The sequence below is a fragment of the Myotis brandtii genome, unplaced genomic scaffold (genome assembly GCF_000412655.1).
Source record: "Myotis brandtii unplaced genomic scaffold, ASM41265v1 scaffold493, whole genome shotgun sequence".
Classification (NCBI taxonomy): Eukaryota; Metazoa; Chordata; class Mammalia; order Chiroptera; family Vespertilionidae; genus Myotis; species Myotis brandtii.
The window spans coordinates 1272666-1279687 of NW_005368827.1; positions in this window are offsets into that span (position 1 = coordinate 1272666).

The following is a 7022-nucleotide window of genomic DNA, read 5'->3' on the forward strand; positions in this document are numbered from 1 at the left end:
AGAAAAAGGAACCCTTGTGCACTGCTGGTGGGAATGCAGACTGGTGCAGCCACTGTAGAGAACAGTGTGGAGTGTCCTTAAAAAACTAAAAATGGAACTCCCATATGACCCAGTGATCCCACTTCTAGGACTATATCCCAAGAAACCAGAAACACCAATGAAAAAGGACATATGCACCCCTATGTTCATAGCAGCACAATTTACAATAGCTTACATTTGGAAACAGCCTAAGTGCCCATCAGCAGATGAGTGGATTAGAAAACGGTGGTACATCTACACAATGGAATACTACTATGCTGCTGTAAAAAGGAAGGAATTCTTACTGTTTGCAACAGCATGGATGGAGCTGGAGAGCATTATGCTAAGAGAAAGATAAATACCACAAGATCTCACTCATTTATGGAATATAATGAACAACATAAACTGATGAACAAGGACAGATCCAGAGAAAGAGAAGCATCAAGCAGACCATCAAACCTCAGAGGGAAGGTAGGGGACTCCATCAACCAAAGGACTTGTATGCATGCATATATGTCTAACCAATGGACACAGACATCAGGGGGGTGAGGGCATAAGCCGGGTAACGGGGGATAAGGACACATATGTAATACCTTAATCAATAAATAAAATAAAAAACTGTTGTGACTTTCTGAAGTGTTCTTGACGTTTCCAATGACAGCCTACCAAATTGTTGGCAAGATGATCCATGTCAAAGAACCTAAAGATAGGCTTTAAATAGAATAAATATTGCATATACATTTGAGCTGGAGAACTCCAAAAATAATCAATCAATGGAGTAGTTTCTAAGAGTGGATTTACCATACAATGGACCAAATAACTCACTTTTATTCTTATTTACTCTCCCCCAGCCTCAGTTTCTTCATATATAAAGCAGGAACAAGGAGAAACCCTATTATACGGGGACATTATAAAGATTTGATATATTAACCATGCCCAAAAAAGTGCTAATAAATGGCATTTTTCCTATATTGATAATATATGCATTTTTGAGGACATTTGGTGATGATAGAAGTAGTGGAGTACCATGTTTAAATGTGGTTTTATTAAAATAATAAGGCATCAGTTTGCATTATCAAGGTTTATATGCTAGTAGCCATGGAAATGTGTTAAGAAGGCTATTTTATTGTAATAGTTTAGATAGGAGATTATGAAGCCCTTATTTAAGGCAGTAAAGGTAAAAGAAGAAATTATACCTATGAGAGATATTAATAATCTAAAATTGTTAAAAATGTATCATAGAATGCTAAAGCAAGTGAAGGGAACAGAGAAGCTGAAGATATACCCAGATTTCTGGAATATAAAATAAAGAATGCCATAGAGAAAATTAAAATGCCTTTTAGGTTCTTAATGATCTGCTTCTTTGACCCCCTTTCACAGCATACATAATCGAACAAAGATGTTTTAAAAATGTAAACCAAAACATATTCCTAATTTACTTAATTTGCTTTTAAGATAAAGTTCAGTCTCCATATGATCTAAGATTGCCATGAACGAATTCCTGTGCTCACGTCTCTGAGATTATTCTATGCCACATCCCTTCTCAGTTTCCATGCCTAAGCCTGACACAGCTCTCTCTCCATCTTCCAAGATACAGCAAGCACTTTCCCAGCTCAGATTTCCCCACCCACTGACCGTCTGCCTGGCTGTTACTCTTCATATGGTTAGCCAGTTCTTCACCTTAAACATCATCCCCTTAGAAAGGACTTCCTGGCCACCCATTCTAAGGTGGACTTCTAATTATTATTATTTTTTTATTATAGCAGCGTGTGTATTTTTCTGGAGGGCATCTCTCACAACATGTTAAAATACATTTGTTTACTTGTTTATTATATACCACTTTAAAAGATTTCAAATGAGTGCATGCTGGGACAATGCCACTTTGCTTTAGCCATCATGTGCCCATCACTTACACTGTGAGCCCATAACCTGGCATGTATTAGGCAGGTGATACATACATCTCTAGGAAAGAATGAGTCTCCAAAAGGAAATACAGAGATCTTTGGCTTGAAAGATATCCAAAATAAATATGGATTTGTAATCATTGCTGAAGATATACCCAGATTTCTGGAATATAAAATAAAGAATGCCATAGAGAAAATTAAAATGCCTTTTAGGTTCTTAATGATCTGCTTCTTTGACCCCCTTTCACAGCATACATAATCGAACAAAGATGTTTTAAAAATGTAAACCAAAACATATTCCTAATTTACTTAATTTGCTTTTAAGATAAAGTTCAGTCTCCATATGATCTAAGATTGCCATGAACGAATTCCTGTGCTCACGTCTCTGAGATTATTCTATGCCACATCCCTTCTCAGTTTCCATGCCTAAGCCTGACACAGCTCTCTCTCCATCTTCCAAGATACAGCAAGCACTTTCCCAGCTCAGATTTCCCCACCCACTGACCGTCTGCCTGGCTGTTACTCTTCATATGGTTAGCCAGTTCTTCACCTTAAACATCATCCCCTTAGAAAGGACTTCCTGGCCACCCATTCTAAGATGGACTTCTAATTATTTTTTTATTATAACAGAGTGTGTATTTTTCTGGAGAGCATCTCTTATGACATGTTAAAATACATTTGTTTACTTGTTTATTATATACCACTTTAAAAGATTTCAAATGAGTGCATGCAGGGACAATGCCACTTTGTTTTAGCCATCATGTGCCCATCACTTACACTGTGAGCCCATAGCCTGGCATGTATTAGGCAGGTGATATATACATCTCTAGGAAAGAAGGAGTCTCCAATAGGAAATACAGAGATCTTTGGCTTTAAAGATATCCAAAATAAATATGGATTTGTAATCATTGCTATTACCAGAGTAACTAAAACTCTCAGAGTGAGTGTGATGACTAGAGGAGAAAAAATGGAAGGAGATATGGACTAGGATCAAATCCTGGGAGATGCCAATACTTATTTTTTTTTAAAAACAAACAAACAATTTTTTTAAATTTGTAAATGTGATGCATGTTTTTTGGAAAAATAAATCAATGAAGGTTCTACTATGTATTTTCCCAACTACTTGCATAGGTAGCCACTGTTAACCATTTGGTAAATATCTCTGAATACATATAACAATATGCAAACGTAGGTTACATAAGTAGATGGAGAAAATGGTATTTAATAGAATTGCCCCAGGTAGATCATGGTGTTTGTTACGGGAAAATAAATCTTTCACTAGATAAGTTAAGGTAGAAGGCCGGACCCGGTAAGGAACTGAAAGAATGGAAGTATATGCAAAATAAGGAAGAATTTTTTTGTGTGTATTTTTTTAAAGAGGAATAATTTGTCTTTATCTCTGAAGATGTAAATATTTAAAAATGAGCTGGAAATAATGAAGATGACTGAAACTTTGCAGACCATGGATTTGCAATTCTCCTCTATCTCCCCCCAAATTTTAGAAAAGTATCAAAAGAAAAGAAAAAAAAAACTGCAATGTGTGTGCATGTATGTGCGTGCGCACACGTGGCCACATGCATTGCATGCTTTAAATCCATCTTCATGTTTGGACAGAGATAGAAAAATAGAAAATGTGTGTAGAAGATATATACTGTCCTAGACAATAACATTGTATAATAGCTGCATTTTCTAAATTTTCCTATAATATCTGGATAATTTATACTATATACTTTTAAAAACTCATATGGAAACATACTCTAAAAATTGTTCTGCAACTTAATTTTTACCATTTGGCACAAAATTAATTCCATGTAAGTACATGTAGTTTTTTAATCCTTTAATCCTTTTTTTGTGAACAGCTGAATCAAACGCCATTTTACTTCACTGTGCCGAAATTACTTCTTATCCCATATTTATGGACTTTGGAATTATTTCCATAATTTGTTTATTGCACAGCAAAACTATAAACAACTTGAACAATATTCCTGTGCTCTTTATAAATATTTCATTCTTATGCTTCTTGAAGTAGACTTTGGTTCAGCACATTCTTATTTTTATGAAAATCTAGTTCCCAAAGGAATGTTAATTTTTACTTTCTCCAGCAGCATGTGGGAGTTCCTCTTTCATCACATCCTCTATGCACCAGTACTATTTTCAATTTTATAAAAGAACTTTGCTGATCTGATAGATGAAATATAGCTTGTCACTGTTTTTAAATAGCAGTTGTGGAATTGCTATGAATTAAGTTGATCATCTTTTAGATGTTTATCATTTTTATTTGATTTCTATGTTGGAATCCTTCTGTTTGCTTCCTTGATCAACCTGGTTTCTTTTCTTCTCTATTCTGCTCTCCCCATGTTAGTGTGGATGGATTACATCAATTAGCCCTGACTTCCATTTGGTCTCAGCTCAGGCTGAGCCTCAATATGGCATCATCCCCTGATAATGTAAGTGGATGGTGGGTAACAGCCTTTTAGCTGCCGGAAACTTAATTATATTGGCCCCCACCTACTAAGAAAAACACAATACTTTGTCTTCATAATATAAAATATATTTGTCTCCCTTCTCAAAATCTTCTGTTAATTGTAGACCTCACCAGGTTGCCCCACACAACATTGCACCCAACCAAAGGATATTTGATTTTTATCAAAGGACATGTGGTAGTGGCTCAGATCCATGGTATACACTGGTCTTACGGTGTGTCCCTCAACCACAAGCAACTTGCCTGGTAGAATGGTCAATTGGCCTGCTGAAGGCTTAGCTATGCCAGCCAAAGACCCCACCCAGCAAGTTTGGAGTGTAGTTCTACTAAATAGTGTACATGTCTCAAACTATTGACCAACATTTTTTACCATATTCTCTAGTCAAGATGTAAGGACCAGGAGGCTAATGGTAGAGGTGAGAATGGCTTACTTTGTCCCCCCTTCCTCATGACCTTTGGTTCAATGGATTTGGGAGCTCTTATACCCAAGGAAGCAATGTTTTCATGAGGTGCCATGGCCATGCTTTCCATAAAGTGCAAGTTGCTGTTGTTTCCAGAAGAAATAACCTTTCATGAATTTGAACCACTGGGGATAGAAGTATTGTACTGGCTAGGATTGTTGATCCTGATCACTAAAGGAAATGAGTTCCTGACATTACATTTTTACAAGAGGAAACTCAAGGGATTGATTTAAAGTATATTTCAATAGTCCCTTACCAAATAGTTCTGGTCAATAAAAACAGCAGCAATCTGATAAAGACAAGATCATCAAGGATTAAATTCTTATAAGAAAAAAGATTTGTGTCATCCCAACAGGGAAAGGATTCATTTAGATAAGCTGAGGGCAGAAGGTAAGAGGACCAGGAATAAGTTATGTTATTTAACGCAAATCTTCTAATTAAATATGAGGCAGTTGCCACAGCAGCTGTGTTTAATGGAATTAAATAGTTTATTTTCTCTCTGTTTTATTTAGCTTTTAGAATATGATTAAATTGGCAACACTTTGCAATGATATTGTAATTAATGGGATTTCGTACATTCCCCATATTAGGGACACAAAGTATACTTGGATGAAGGACAAGTGTAGAGGTTGAGGTGTAAGACAGGACTGAAGACTGAGAGGCAAAAGGTCTAAAATGTACTGAATATCTTTAGTTTTATCCTCCAGATCCATGTTTCATTTTTTCTACCTTGCTATCTGTCCAGAGATGCTAACATATATAGATTACATCAAAGGGGTTGTCAGAAAGAGAGCTGCCAGGTGGTCAATTAGGACAATAAGCCAAACTGAAAACAATAGCCAAATCTTTAGTCACTTGCTGAGATAATATAAGCCAGGGGCCAGAAAGAAGTGCTGGCTCCCCCAATGTTCCATTTTCCCCTACAGAATGACACTGGGGCAAGGGTCAGGTGAATGCAGACAGGGGGATCATCTCTGCTAAGAGTGTCTCCCACAAAAGGATCCTGTCATTCTGTAGATCTGGGAGCCAGGGAAGGGAGAGCGGGAAGGATTAGAAGCAGAAAACTATTGGGTCAGAGCTAGTCTGAAGGTCACAGCTCCCCTCAGGGCAATCAAGCCCTCACAACTCTGTCACTCCAGGTTCTGGTAATCATTCCTGTTTTAGCCCCTTGGGGCCTAGAAATGGCACTAGCTGAAATTTCACTAAACCTCGGGTTCTGCCCCTACACCATATGGTTTCCCAATACCTATAACTCATAAAGAAACCTTTTGTACTATCATACTTTGAGTATTTTAATTGACCCTGACTAACACACTTGTTCATGTATATTCCTTGAAAATACAAAATTTCAGGTGTAAGCTTTTTTTAATAACTTTTTTCTGTATTTATTCATTTATTATACAAATATTTATTCAGCACTTGCTGGGGTAAGGATTTGTTCTGGTCTCTGTTGCCTCTGTAAATCTAGCCCACTTGAGCTTATGTTTAATGCGGAAGGAGGGCAGAAAGAAAATAAATATGATAAGTGCAAGAGGAGGATAAATAATGGCCAGTGTTGGTGGAGCTGCTGTTTTATAAAGAGTGGTTAGCTATACCTTCACCAATTAGACAGCATTTGAGCACAGACTTGAAGGAGGTAACTGGAAGAAGGTGATTACAGGGAGAGCATCATAACAAGTGAAATGGCTTTAAAGGTGGAAATGTGCTTGGTATGTTGTCAACAGCAAGAGGCCAACATGCTTTAGTGGGGCATGCAACATGAAAAGTGGCTGAAAAGATGGCCAGAGTAGTAGCAGTGGGCTGGACCATGGGACAGTAGTTCTCAACTTTGGCTGCATAAGCTTTAAAAAATATCAATACAGCCCTCACCGATTTCGCTCAGTGGATAGAGCGTCGGCCTGAGGACTCAAGGGTCCCAGGTTCGATTCCGGTCAAGGGCATGTACCTTGGTTGCGGGGACGTCACCAGTGGGGGGTGTGCAGGAGGCAGCTGATCGATGTTTCTCTCTCATCGATGTTTCTAACTCTCTATCCCTCTCCCTTCCTCTCTATAAAAAATCAGGAAAATATATTAAAAAATATATCAATACAGCCCGGCCAGTGTGGATCAGTGGTTGAGCATTGCCCCCTGCACCAAAAGGTTGCTGGTTCAGTTCTG